Source organism: Anser cygnoides, chromosome 4, assembly GCF_040182565.1.
Source record: "Anser cygnoides isolate HZ-2024a breed goose chromosome 4, Taihu_goose_T2T_genome, whole genome shotgun sequence".
NCBI lineage: Eukaryota > Metazoa > Chordata > Aves > Anseriformes > Anatidae > Anser > Anser cygnoides.
The window spans coordinates 3,236,348-3,249,740 of NC_089876.1; the positions used below are offsets into that span (position 1 = coordinate 3,236,348).

Here is a 13,393-nt window from a genome sequence, read left to right on the forward strand (position 1 = left end):
TTTGCCATGCCCTGGGTCGGGGTTTGAGTGAGCCTGGGTTATGGACTCTAATTTCAGCATCTCTTTTGCTGGAGTTGTGATACCGGCAGAAACATGCCTGGTTCCCTGGGGCGCTGGAGGCAGGCAGAGCTGCCTGGAGTGGACACGGAGGTGCAGGATGGAGGTGCAGACAGACAGAGGGATGTTTGCAGGGCAGGAAGGCTGGTCTGGCAGCCAGCACCAGCTGCCCACAGCCAGGACCTGCTGGAGGTTTTGTTCTTCAGCCTGAGCCTCTTCAAGGCTCAGCTGTGTTCATCAGAAGGGCTGTCCGTGTTCGCACGCCCCCAGCACATCGCAGTCCTGTGCTCTGACCAGCCCTCTGGGGGCTCTGACCACAACAAAGAAGCAGGGACAGGCATGAAACTCTCACAGCAGCTCGGGGAGGCTGTGATTTCTGTGATCAGAGGCAGAAAATACTCAACAAATCCTCTTACACTTCCCACCTCCCCGGGCCGTGGGCTGGGATCAAAAGGAGCCTGATTTGCTCGGCAGTGCTTCCAGCGCCTCCTGCCTGGGCTGTCAGAGCTTCCTCGTGTGCCAGGGTTTGTAAGGCGATCCCGGGCAGGGTCCTCTCTCTGCTGACTTTGCAGACACCAGCAGGCACGGATGTTTGCCTCTGATATGCTCGTGTGAGAGTTGCTGTGCCCTGCCCCATCGCTTCCTCAGCAGCTCGGGAGCTGGAAATGGTTCGCCCAGCACCTGGGGTAGCACAGGTGGAGAGGGAGAGCGGAGAGGTTCACGGGTGATGGTCCCTGCATGCCTTTATCAGCACCCTGGACCTTCGTCACCCTGGCGGAATTCATGGAAGAATTCATGGAGGAGGCATGTCCTCGTGGGAAGGGGTCTCAGCTGCTCCTGGTCTCTTTTAGGGACCATCCGAAATGTGGCTTGCTTGCCTCAGAAGGAAAGTGAAGTTGGAAAAGGCTCAGGTGAGGACACCGGGAGGCTCAAAAAACTCTTTAGTGGCCACCCGTCACTTAGTAGACGAGGACTCATCAGGATGGCAGGGAGACATCTGAGAAGGGCCATGGCAGAGGAGAATAAATCACTCAGTGGTATGGGAAGGGTGGGCAGGGAGAGTATGTACCTCTGCCTGCACAAGAATTACAGGGCAGCAGCTGAAACCAGCAAAACTCAAAACAAACAAGAGGAGGTGGTTCTCCCAAGGTATAATTAAGCTGTGGAACTCCTTGCAACAGGATGTTGCAGATGTTGAAAATCTGCGGCGGTTTGTAAGGCAATTAGATAAATTCATGGAAGAAAAATTCACTATGGGTAATTAAGTATGAAAACACTCTCCATGGCACAGGAAGTCTGGAAGCCACAAATTGTTGGAGGCTGAGTGGGTATTTTGGGGCAGTATTGCGAAGTGTTGGCTGTATTCTGACACTCTCCTCTAGACACCCGCTCCTGGCCATGGCCAAAACTGAGGCACGAGGTTGAAAGGAGGTTGGTGGCCTTTCTTACAGTCTCACGTTTTCCTGCCTAAATGCTGGGGGGGTAGGTTAGGGCCACCGACATTTTTTAGGTCCTAGGACTTGTGAGGATGCTGTGGTGGTATACCGTGGGAGTTTCTTCTCTCTGTTGGTGGATATAATATCAAAATTAATTAACAACCAGAGGCCTTGTGCGGTAGGGAATAAGTCACTTCTATAGAGAACATACACCAAATGGCTTAGAAACTGTTGGTGCCACCCCTGCGTGCTTTATATTCCTCCTTTTCATGGCTCGTTGGGCTCTCCAAGCCACCAAATCTCTCTGGGTTCAGTGGGAATGGGCATGGTGTAGACAGGTCTAACTGTACTTATATTAGAGTTCAGACACCTGCTGGTTGTGACGAACGTACTGTTTTCCTGGTCCTGATCCACAAGAAAAAATCTCAGCAAGGCTTAGACCAAACTTTGTTATTTCTTTGCAGCTTTGAACAAAGAAATGTTTTACATTTCACTTGTTTCACAGCCAAGATGTGTAAGAAAAGCGGTCACTGCCCCTTTTCCCAGCCTCATGGGGGCCAGGATCATCAGGCAGACCATGCAGTGTCAATGTAAAGTGTCAGACAGCGTCAAACAGTGTCAAAGACGGTGTGAAGCCACTTATGCTTGAAATGGAAAGGAGCAGCCCTCGTCAGTGTCCAGGTTCCCCGGGGATGTTTTTTAGGGGATGTCTTTACCTGGTCTCCAAATGCAACTCTTACAGCCGAGTCTAAGAAAGTGCCCATCCTCCAGAGCCGATTAGATGCAATCCTCTTCGCTGAAATTATTTCTTCCGCATCTGAAGCAAAGCTTCAGTGAACTTGCAGACAACTCCATCACGATGAACACCCAGCTCCGTGGTATTATCAGCTCACCAGACTCTTGCCTCTTTACAGGGTGACTCCTCCAGGGGCCGAAAGCTATGTGGGAATCTGTGGGGATGGAAATCACCACCCTCATTTAAAGACATGACCAAAGCAAGCTGGGGTGTTAGATGTGCCATGTGTGATCCACGTTAACCCAGTTCAGCTTGGGGACCTTTAGATGAGCACGTTCCTCTTGGCTACCAGTGGGTAACCTATTGGGGCAAGGAAAGGTCCTCCTGCCTGGGAACCTCCAGGCTGCTGAGCCTCCCCGTGTGGAGTCTGGCTCTTCTCCTGTTCCCGCAGATCACAAGGGAAAGGAGAAGTCACGATGCCGGCACTCACTGTTTTGACGGCCACAACTCCCTGCTTTGCTTCAGCAGCAAATTAACATCGGCTTCCCCGTCTGGCTTCCCTCTGCAGGCTACGGTGGACGTTTCCTGCCAGAAGGAGCCCAGGACGAGCAGAAACCTGCAGCTGGCTGACAAGTGGCCTGCCCAGAGCCGAAAGTGAGAGGTGACTTCTCCATCGAGGTAAGGCATGAGGCTGGCTGGTTGTCCTCGCGACAGCTCTTGCTGATTTGCAGTTGGAGGCTCTGAGGGCTGCAGGTGAGGGTGCAAAAGGCGGACTGAGATTTGGAGGGGAAGGAGAAGTTTTCTCAGTCCTTGGTGTCCACACCCCAGGCAATGTCATCCCACTGAGCTTTGGTGTTGTGCACTGTGAGCATCATCACTGAAGCTGGACAGTGTTGGAGGTTGTCCCCAGAGGCCAGTCCCAAGCATCCCACTGGGACCCCCCAGCTTCAGATCAGTGGGGACTCCTGCCCCTTGGGTTGACTTAGATTCAGCTCTTACCTTCACTTTTACTTTCCCAACAGCTAAAAGTGAACATTTCTACCCAAAACTCTTTCACTGCTCAGGTCAGAAACACCTGCAAGTTCCCAACTCATTAACCTTTCATGCAGGGTTGTGTGGGAGATGCTCACTGCAAACGAGGCATCAATTAGCCTGTTACAAGCTAAACGACATCACTGAGATTCAGAGGTGTGAAGGTTATAGGCCACATATTAAGCTATCTAAAACCAGCTGGAAATTTGGAATAGCTGCAGACTGCAGCACACAGGGCTGCAGGTAATGTATGATAAAGCTGAGCTCCCAGGAGCTAAGGAGGAGGGCTGACCCCGGGTACAAAGCTGTGAGTTTTTAAGTGCCCAAGTACGAGTTTCACTAAGTAGCATAGAAAACTCTTAGGTTGGAGGTTTGTCTGCTTTGGCAGGAGAGGGACACCATGAGCTGACCACTTGGAGTCCAGGATCCAACACTGCTCATAGCTTGGTTTCTCTTTAGCATGGATGAGGTGTCCTGCCAGCCTGAGCTGGGCCAGTGCAATCTCTTACTACGAGTTAAACCCTCCCTTGAAAAGCCTAACCCTCTGTTTAAGCCATGCCACATGCTCAATGCCCATGCAGGGCATTTTGGGTCAAATGACTGAAAAAATCCTACTTCCTCTGGTGGGACCCCATTTTCTTATCGGTTATTAAGATAAGTAGATGGATTGACAGCAGTGGTCTTTGTAGGGTGGGAAGGACTCTCGCATATTCTGAAAATACAGTCCAAAGGCTGGTACGGTTAGCAGTTGTCACCTTCGCTACACGTAGCAGTCACGTAGTGTGGGGACAGTCCCACACGGCGTGACTGCTCTCTTGACCCCGGCTCTGCTGCAGGGAGGGGATGGGTCTGTCGAGCTGCCTTTTCTGCTCCTCGCTGACCATCTCTGGGGGCGTTCAGCCTCCTCAGCTGCTGGTCCAGCTAGCCAAAGTCACTCCAAACATGGGGCTGCCCCTCCTGACCTTTCCAGCCTTTTCCCTGAACCTTTGTGCTCGTGCTGCTCTGATATAAAGCTTAACCGTTCCTACTACAGAAGGTAGCAGGGAGGCTTCAGCAACAGATAACCACAAACACGAATTTGGGTAGATATGCTTCATTGTGGTAGGCACTAATTTGTACTTGAGTGCCAAGACTTTCCATTGGGATTAATTTCCCTTACTTTTGTCTGTATGACAGTCAGGTATTGGATCTAAACGTTGCCCAGGCTCCTTCAGAGGCCAGCTCCCCAACCAAAAAGAGGATGGAAAGGACCATTACTTGCCATCACACACTGCAGGAATACACTTGGCTGTGCTTGAGCTTTTGTTGGGCCAGATCCTCTCTGCCCGAAGCTGCTGCAGTCTGAGTACCACTTCCCTGCTCCAGCCATGGGCTGCATGGAGAAGGTCTTCTTGCAGTGTGTGTTTCAGCCACAGCTGGCCGAAAATTGGTCCGGGCTTGTCCGTGACGAGATGGAGGGGGAGGAAGAGGGCTTTCCTCCTTCAGCCCCCTCACCCCTGGGACTGCTGCCTGTGCCTCCATCTCCAGCTGCTGAGCCCAAGCAGCAGCCAAAGGTCACAGTCTCAGTCCTCAAATGCCTCAAAAGAGGAAGTGCTGTACATGCTGAAACTGACTTCTTGACAAAACTAATAAAAAAAAAGGCAAGACGAACACCGCAGCTGGTGTTTAAATAGTCTGACCTCGAGTAACACGGGCTCACCAGCTCTTAGCGCAGGGTAAATGTCGTGTTTAGGACTAGGGAGGTGACTGCAGGAGGGAAGGGTCTTTCGGGAGAGGTGAGGGCAGACCCCTGGCTGCCTAGGCCGGGTGTATCTCCACGCCACGTGTTGTTACGACCAGCAGTGGTGTGGAGGTGCCCTGTAGAACATCTACGTGCCCCACATGTGCGTCTCAGGACCCCTGGGACACCACGCTAGTGAGTCGTGACACAGTCCTTACAAGGTCTATGAACTTAAAAAAAGAGTCCATTTTGTGCATAAAGGCATCACAGAGGAGACTCAGAGGAAGCCCTGTTCAGAGTGGGCATGGTCAGCCTGTTCCAGGCGAGTATTTCTGAGGGGTGAAGACAAGAGACGCCAGCGTCTAGCCTGGAGACCGCAGACCGCTGCCCGGAGAGGGTGGCTTTGGCATCAGGGAGATAGTTTGAGTTAATTAGATCATTTGAAGCTTGCTCAAAGGCCGTGAAGGATTTATTTCATCTTTTGTAATGAAAAGTCTGCGGCCTTGTTTCACAGAGCAAAACCAAAGGTCTAAGCCCTTGAGAAAGTACCTTCGCTCAACAAACGTGACTGGCCATACGGATAACTGACCCAAAGAGAGGGTGAAACAGGGTAATCGACTGCTCTGGCTTGGTTTTGGTTTGGGGTTTCTGTGTGTTGGGAGCAGTGGGAGCACCGACATTTCCCAGTGGGAGAACGGGAAGGGTCCCTGACTGTCTTCCCAGCCACCACTGCTTTTGGTTTAGAGGTACTCATAGATGGTATGAGTGGATATCAAAGTGCTGTTGGCCATGAGTCTCCTGGGCAAAACAAAACAAAACAAAAGGAAGAAACAACCTGCATAAAAAGGCCTGGGGACCCTGGTGGACGGCAAGCAGAAGACTGGCCAGCTGCGTGCTCCTGCAGTGCTAAACCACAAATAATGCCACATCAGCAAGAGAGCAGGCTGAGGGAAGTGATTATTTCCTTCTGCTCAGCACTTGTGAGACACATCCAGCTACTGGGCCCTGTTTTGGCCTCTCCAGTACAGGAGAGGCATGGACGTTCTGGACTAGGCCTGGTGGAGGCCTTGGAGGTGGTTGAGGAGTACGGGAGGTACAAGGAGAGGCAGATAGGGTGTTGTCTGCAGAGGGGTAGGGCGACTCGTTATCTTCTTGCTGTTGACAAATAGGTAATGGAAAGGTGTAGAGAAGATAGAGGAGATATGTCTCGGAGGTGGACAGTGGAAGGACAACATGCAATGGGCACAAGTTGCAACATGGGAGATTAGATGTGAGGAATAAGTTCTGCCCCGTGAGGGTGGACAAACAAAGGAGCAGGGGGCTGGAGAAGTGGTGGCATCTCCACCCTTGGAGATATTCAGAACGTAGATGGAGATGGCCCTGAGCACCCTGTGCTAATAACCCTGCTGTGGGCAAGGGGCTGGACCAGAGACCCCCAGAGGTACCTTCCAACTTGAAATGCTTGGTGATTATAAGGCACGTGAATATATGTGTATGTAGATGGTGTGTGTAGGCAGACACCTCGGGGTGTTTAGTATGTGATCTGAGATGCCTCCTGCAGTTATCCTTAATTCAGGATGTGAGGGAGTGAGTAGTTATGGCTCCTGGGACAGCATCCCAAAGAGAAGAGAGAAATTCTCTTCTTGTCTTGCCGCTCCCTTAATGCTCCTTTACAGTTTTGCATTGTTCCCTCGTTTTGACTAACCTAAAATCTGAAATGCTGTCGTGTCCCTCCTGGGCCCCTTGAATTGGGTCACCAGCCTATTCAAGCACGAGTTCCTACCTGGCACCGTGGCTCGGGGATCTGGAGCGGGGTGGCGCGAGGGAGGTGACAGCAGTCACTCTCAGTTCCTCCATCCCCTGCAGCAGCAGGAGGAGCAGCAATCCTGGCTCTCCTGGACTTGGGCTCCACTCCTTGTTCTCACCTCCAAGCCTTTCATCTCCTTTTCATTTCATTCAAGCCTTTTCATTTCCATGAGGGAAGACACCAGCTCTCTGTCTTATACGAATCAAATTTTCTTTCTTCCTTTGCTGTCAGGAAGTCCTGAGCCTGCTCTGAGTGCAAGGCAACATGCAACACCCCCAGAAGAATCCTCTGCATTTCAATATGCAAACCTGACGACTTCCTTCCATAGGCACCAAATGCTCTTCCAAGCCCATGAAATCCTCCGCAATCAGGGTAGAGATGGCTGATTCTTTTGTGCAGGGAGCCAGGTCCCTTCCTCCCTTGGGAAATACTGGTTTTTGGGGAGTCACCAATAGCAGCCTGGATCCGTCTGCGGGATGGCCCCTGGGGTTATCAGACATAATTAGGTGTCCGTCCGTAACTGCCCCGTTTGTTTTGTCAATATGCATGGCTCAGCTTCTTGGTGGAGTTTGTGGTCACAGCGCTGCAGGACGGTGCTGCTGAGCGTGTTCCCCTATGTGGGGAAGTGATAAACTTAAGAAAACTGGCGAGCCGAGCCTGCAGACTTCTCAGGAACTTCACTGTTACGATATCACCTATAAAGTCACGAAGGACTTCTAACTGTGAGAATAACCTTTCTTTTTCTGCCTTGATTACCACATCTGTCAACACCTGCAACAAATGAGGTGAGGATCTGCAGAGGAAAATTGCTTTTGCTCTGCACGGCAGGGCTACCGAGGCCAACACACGGTGCAGGAGTTCTGCAGGAGAGGAAGAACCTGTGCATCGACCACCTTAAAGGCGTTATTTCCAGGCTTCAGCCAGCTGATGGCTGTGAGTCGAGGTCCCCTCACCTGTCCTTCATCTCTATCCATGAAACCGTTGGCTAGACTTGCTAATCCTTGGCCCTGAGACCAGGAAAAAGTGAATTTCTCCTACAGATTAGCAGTGCAGCTTGGTGGGACCATATCTCATGGGCAGGCACGGCTAGCAGATGAGTTTGAAGGGTTCTGGGCTGCCACGGTGCGAATGTTGTCAGCACTAGAAATTCCTGGGAAATGCCACATTTCATCTGTGTCCTCGCTGGCTACAGAAATATGTATTTCCTCTTCCAAATGGAAATCTCATAACATTTTCATCTGAGGCCGTGCCAAGTCCAACTGCTTCCAGACTCGTACGTGGACCCCAGGACCCAGCAGCGCTGACTGAAGAGCTGTGATTGTTGCCAATTTTAAAGCTGCTATCCCAAGGCGATGAGAGCTCTGCTGGTTTCAGATGGTGGCTGCGGGGATTTCTAGGGGTAAAAGAAGGAGCAATGACCTCAGGCAACACGACTGGATTAGGTCTTCCGAGGCTGTTCGTCTTGATGGGTCCATGGGCCGCCTGGCTGACAGGACAGTGAAGTTCCCCAAAAGAGAGTCCAACATCCCAGAGATAACATGAGCAGGGATTGCACCTGTAATGAGCTGCTCCAGAGCCACGAAATTCCAAGCTTATCCCTATACATGACCAGGAGCTATCAGAAAATAATTTGGAGAAGTCTTGAGCTCATGGAGTCCTCTGGCTGGATAACCTGGGGACCTGACTGCAAATCCACAAGCCTGGCTCCCTGGAGGTATGGACGAGTGGGTTTGTAAGGAGCTCGTCACAGCATCACACGAACTAGCAGCCAGGTTCCCCGTGGAAATTCGCCTTGCCTAGTGGAAATATCTCCCTGCCTGGGCTCCATCAGAGGTTCACTGAATGCAACGCGTTTTATGTGAAACGTTCAGTGTTCCACGCGACTGCACGTTCTGATGGGGAAAAAAAAATGTTGCTCTGGAAAATTCCCAAGCAGCTTGCCTGGCCCTGCGTGGCGTGAAGCAGGCCTGGGAGCAGGGCGATGTTGAGAAAGGCGGCTGCGTCACGCCGTCCGTCCCGTCTCCTGGGTGTAACCTCGCCCCAGACCTGACTAACCTGTCGCTCTTGGCTGCAGGCGCTGGCTTTCTGCCCCTGCTCTCGTCTCCACTGTCTCTACCGAGCTTGTTCCCAAGGCTCTCTGCCACGGGGATAGCTGTACCTCGGTCTCCTAAGGAAGCACGCCTTCCGTGAACACCCTATGGGCTTCACCATACGTTCGGAAGAGACGGGTGGTTTCATCTTGTCCTTCCCTACTTCCACTTCTTGAGGCATTTGACCAACTTCCATCGGATTTCACGGTAGGAGAGTCATGAAGATAAAGAATTTTTCAAATGTGCAGTCAGCTTGTAGCAGAGTCCAAGCACGAGGCACAAATCCACGTGAAGTCATTGGGTTTTAGTGACTCTGCTGCATTTTGAGCTATTCATTCTTGCTCCCCTCCTGCTTCTGTCCTGGCAGGGTGAGTCTTAGGAGGGTAAGGAGGCCCACAGCCTCCAGCCAGGGCTGGAAGAAGGATGCTGCAGAGTTTTTTTGCACCCTGTGTGGTGTCCTTAGTAGCTGAGTCAAGCAGGGTCCCTTCTCTTTCTCTGGGGATGTTGCCCAGCAGGGCAGAGAAGAGCCCTGGTGACAACTGCCTAGGAAGCTCGCCTCCGCGTTCTGCTTCGGCCTCCCAAACCCGCAGTGTTTCTGGAGCATTACAAAAGCAGAAGTTCACGTTTCATGTTAACGAAGCCAGCCAGAAGCCTCCGCTGTGCAAACAGCAAACGTTCCCGTTTAAAATTCGTGCTGCCTGTGCTCCCGGAGGGACGGCAGGGAGGCACCAGGAGCAATCGCTCACACACTCCAAGTCGTAAGTCAGTCCTTCCCCTTCTCTTCCCCACAAACATGGCCTTTGGCTGAAGTTTTACATTCATCTGCCTCCTCAGCATAAAGCACTGAGCTGAAGGACTGGAAAATTCAAGGGAGTTTTGTGTGTATGTGGCATCATGGAAACCGTTTTTCTTCTCTAACTGTGTAACTGCAAGGCTGAGCTTCAGGAGGGATGCTGAAGATCAGGAGACTCCTGATGACAAGGCGTGAGCTGGCAATGCCCCCTGTCCTAAAAACATCTCAGGTGGATAAAAGGCATCAGCACAGAAATGACGTGCTCTGGCATCCGGTAAAAAGTGAATTCTGAATTGAATTCTGGCATCCAGACTCCGTCCTGGTTGTAAAGCGGCCACAGTTACCCCCAAAAGTAAGGCTCCTGTGTTGTCTGCAGCTGCCCAGGAGGCCTGGGACAAGCTCCGGGACTCCCTTCCCGCAGGAATACCATTATTTTGGGATGGGATAGATGAGGTGGCTCCGCTCTGCTGGGGTGTGGGGGCTGAACTCTGCTCTCAGCTGCAGCCCTGGAGCGGTGCAGCTTTCTGCCCTGTGCGGGCAGCGGTGGGTGCATTCGGGGAATATCTCTGCCCCTGCTCCTTTCACTGCTGGAGGCAGCAGACTCCAGCCCCGTGGGGCCGTGGCTTTCCTTGGCTCGTTTGTTTTGCTCTGCAGCTCCACGTTGGACGCGGCACTAGGCAGATTGTTCTGCCCTCCGAGACCGCTTTTTTTGGAGACGCGGCGCATCTGCTCCTCGTGCTCCTGGTTTTGAATGGGAATACTCCCCCCCGGCTGCCAAAATTTTCAGCTTTCTGCCAGTGCCAGGCTTTCACAACCTCTCTGGGGAAGGGTGACGATGTACAGGGTGGCTGCTGCACTAACTAGGGTTCAGGGTGCTGTGCACCCACTCCAGGCGTGCGGCTGTGGTGCGGACCTGACATGGAGTCAGAGGTGGTCCCTTGGACGAGCTGGGTGAGAGCCAGATGGGGCCGGGGCTGTTTGGAGACAAGCGAGGATGCCGGACATCTGGGCCGACCTGGAGAAAGGATTTCCAGAGAAGATCTGCGTGTGCAAGGCGGTGACATCTCTGCAATGGCCCAGCCTTGTCCTGGAGGAGGCAACGTGGGGATCGGCACTGCATGAATTTGAAACCAAAGCAGAGCAAGGAGAGGTGTAAGGAAGAGCCACAAAGGAGTTTGAAAGGGATAAGGGCAGTCCGTGAAGGACAGCGTGATTAAGGCCTGATCCAGCTGATAAACGGCACCTCTGGGAGTGACCAGCACCAAGCCCAGGTGCCAGTGGCACTTGACCACCGAGATCTCAGTTTCTTGTCGAGTTGGTTTGACTGGACAGGGAGAGCCAGTGGCGGAGGGAAGGCAACAGCGTGCTCTCGCATCCCTGACCCACGTCCGAAGCAGAAAGGAGACCTCTATCTGATGAGAAGTGCTTTAATTACAAAAAGGGCTGCCCAGCTCGCTGTTACCCAGCTGGTCAGTGGGGTTGCAGCAGTGCTTGCCACGGGACGGACAGCGGGTGAGGGATGTGGACTTATCCCTGCTTGGGGCTGATGGGGGGGATCCCACCGGGGAGGGCAGAGAGTGATCATGGAGCAGCAGAGACCAAGAAAGGCAGCGTGCTCTGCTCCATGGTGGCTGCCAGAGCTCACCGAGGCCACCTGGCACGGTTTGGGCCCTTCCCCTTGTTGCTAGCGAGGACCCTGGGGACCTCACTTTGTCCCGTATCACCAACTGGCTGCAGGGCTCTGCTGGTCGTATGGGACGAAGCCTGGCTAGGAGCCTGGAGCTACTTTGTCGTGATTCAGGAGCACTCTCTGACGTGTGGGATTGACTAGAAATTAAGCATGTGTTTCAAATTACCCACGTACAGCGAGGAGAGAGTTCGGCACCTGGTCGCGTCCCAAACTCACAGCTCGATCCTGTGAAATAAGGGATTATTGGCACACGTGGAGGTGTGCCAGCAGACTGGCCACCAAGCTTGTGAAAAGGTCTCTATGTCAGGTGCCCCATTCCATTGGGATCCCAGGGAAAAAAAACAAAAACGAAAACAAAAACAAACAAACAAAAAAAACCAGAAGTCCTTCAACTTCCCAACACACAGAAGGAACAGACCGAAAGGGCTTTCTCAGAGTCCCTCCAGCCTCCTAATGGTTAGCTATATATATACATATATAAATGGAAAAAATAACTATTAGCCGTATATATATATATTAATGGAAAAAAACTTCCTGTGCAGGCAATTGATCTGATGTTTCTTGGTGAGCCAGGATAATTAGATCATCGTAGCTATACGCTGCGAAGCGCTCTTGCTATTACAAATAAAGGTCAAACACAAGACACTTCCTGCTACTTTTGCTGACACGTGGCTGCCATTTAATGATTCATAATCTCTACACACGGCTTGGCAAACAGAGGGGGATTTTTTTATAGGCGCTGTTTTCCACTTGTGCAAGCACAACAAAGGCTTTAAAGGGACCTGCTCCCACCCCTGGGCACCAGCGGCCGGAGGTAGCTCGGACACGTAGGGATGCTGTCTGCAGGGTGAACCACGCACCGGAGGGGCTCTTCCTCCTTGTAGGAGGCTGAAAAAAAGTTGAAAGTTATGACTGTTTGTGCTTTTTTTATACGGCTTTGCTTCTGCGTATCGCCTTGCCTGGTGAAACTGGACGGGCGCTGATAGCGCCGAGCGGCAGCGGGGGAAGGCAGGCGCTGGGAGATAAGAAAACCTGGTGGTGTTTGTGTGGGCTTGGGGTGGTCTTCTGCTCCTCAGGCTGTGAGATGAGTTTAATTACACCACCTGGGTGGTCACAGGGAAAAATTGTACGTGAACTTTCTGTGTAGGGTCTGTTCTGGGGTTTGCTCAGCACCTTGGTAGCAGGGATCCCATGGTAGCCCTTAGGTACAGCAGCAACAGGAAAAGGTGAAAAGGACCCTTTGCTTTTAGGAAGACAGCTGGGCTTAATGTCCTTGTAACATCAAACAGTCACTTTTATTTCCAAAAATTTATGTTAAAGTTGAGTAGGATCACGGTTATTTTGAGACAGCTTTTCTCCTTTTGTGTGGAAAGTGTTGGCAGGATTCAGACACGTGGAACATCAGGACACTGGGAGCTGCTGGAGATTTGGGTATTTGGCCTGAACACAGAAAAGAGGAACGGCTTTTTCAATATACCCTTATCATTTCTCAGGCTGCATCGCCTCTCAGTTCAGTTTTTTAAATGACCTGATAGGAGACCTTTCCGATGGGAGCTGGGCTGGGACGTACGACCCGGGTTGCGTGTCCGTGAGCAAGTAATTCCACAAGCCCATGAAGGACCATCCTTCACCTTTGATGTCTGGCCCCTTTCATTTCCTTTCGGTAGCTTTCTTTTTTTTTTTTTTCCCATGGAAAGTTCAGGGAAATGGTTTGAATTCTGTAGTTCGAGTGAATTCCTCTCTCGGTTGGGTGTTTGCATCCCAGCCCAGCGTAGACTTTCCACTGTGCCGGGCACCACCTGGAGGTGCGGTAAGAGCCAGCGTGGGCAGCTGAATGGAACGGGACAGAGAGAGCTGCCTGGGGAAGGGAGATCCGGGGCGGGCACCCAAATGGGAGACCTGCCACCCATGGCCCTGAATCACACTGATTTTGTCATTTTGCAAGGCTTTCTGGCGAGGAAGAGACTCCTCGCCACATGGGTCACCAGCCACCACTGGCACCCAGGAGCAGTGAATCAGCGCTGCTGTTTGT

At 52.0% G+C, this 13,393-nt stretch overlaps 1 protein-coding gene across 1 annotated transcript in view; it reads left to right on the forward strand.

Moving 5' to 3' along the window:
• The window catches only part of SMOX (spermine oxidase), a 73,654-nt gene that overhangs the window by 1,740 nt on the left and 58,521 nt on the right, over positions 1-13,393 (forward strand). The window contains exon 2 of the mRNA XM_013182319.3: positions 2,798-2,907. The gene's annotated coding sequence lies outside the window, so the exon portion shown is untranslated. The remainder of the gene's footprint in view (positions 1-2,797; positions 2,908-13,393) is intronic.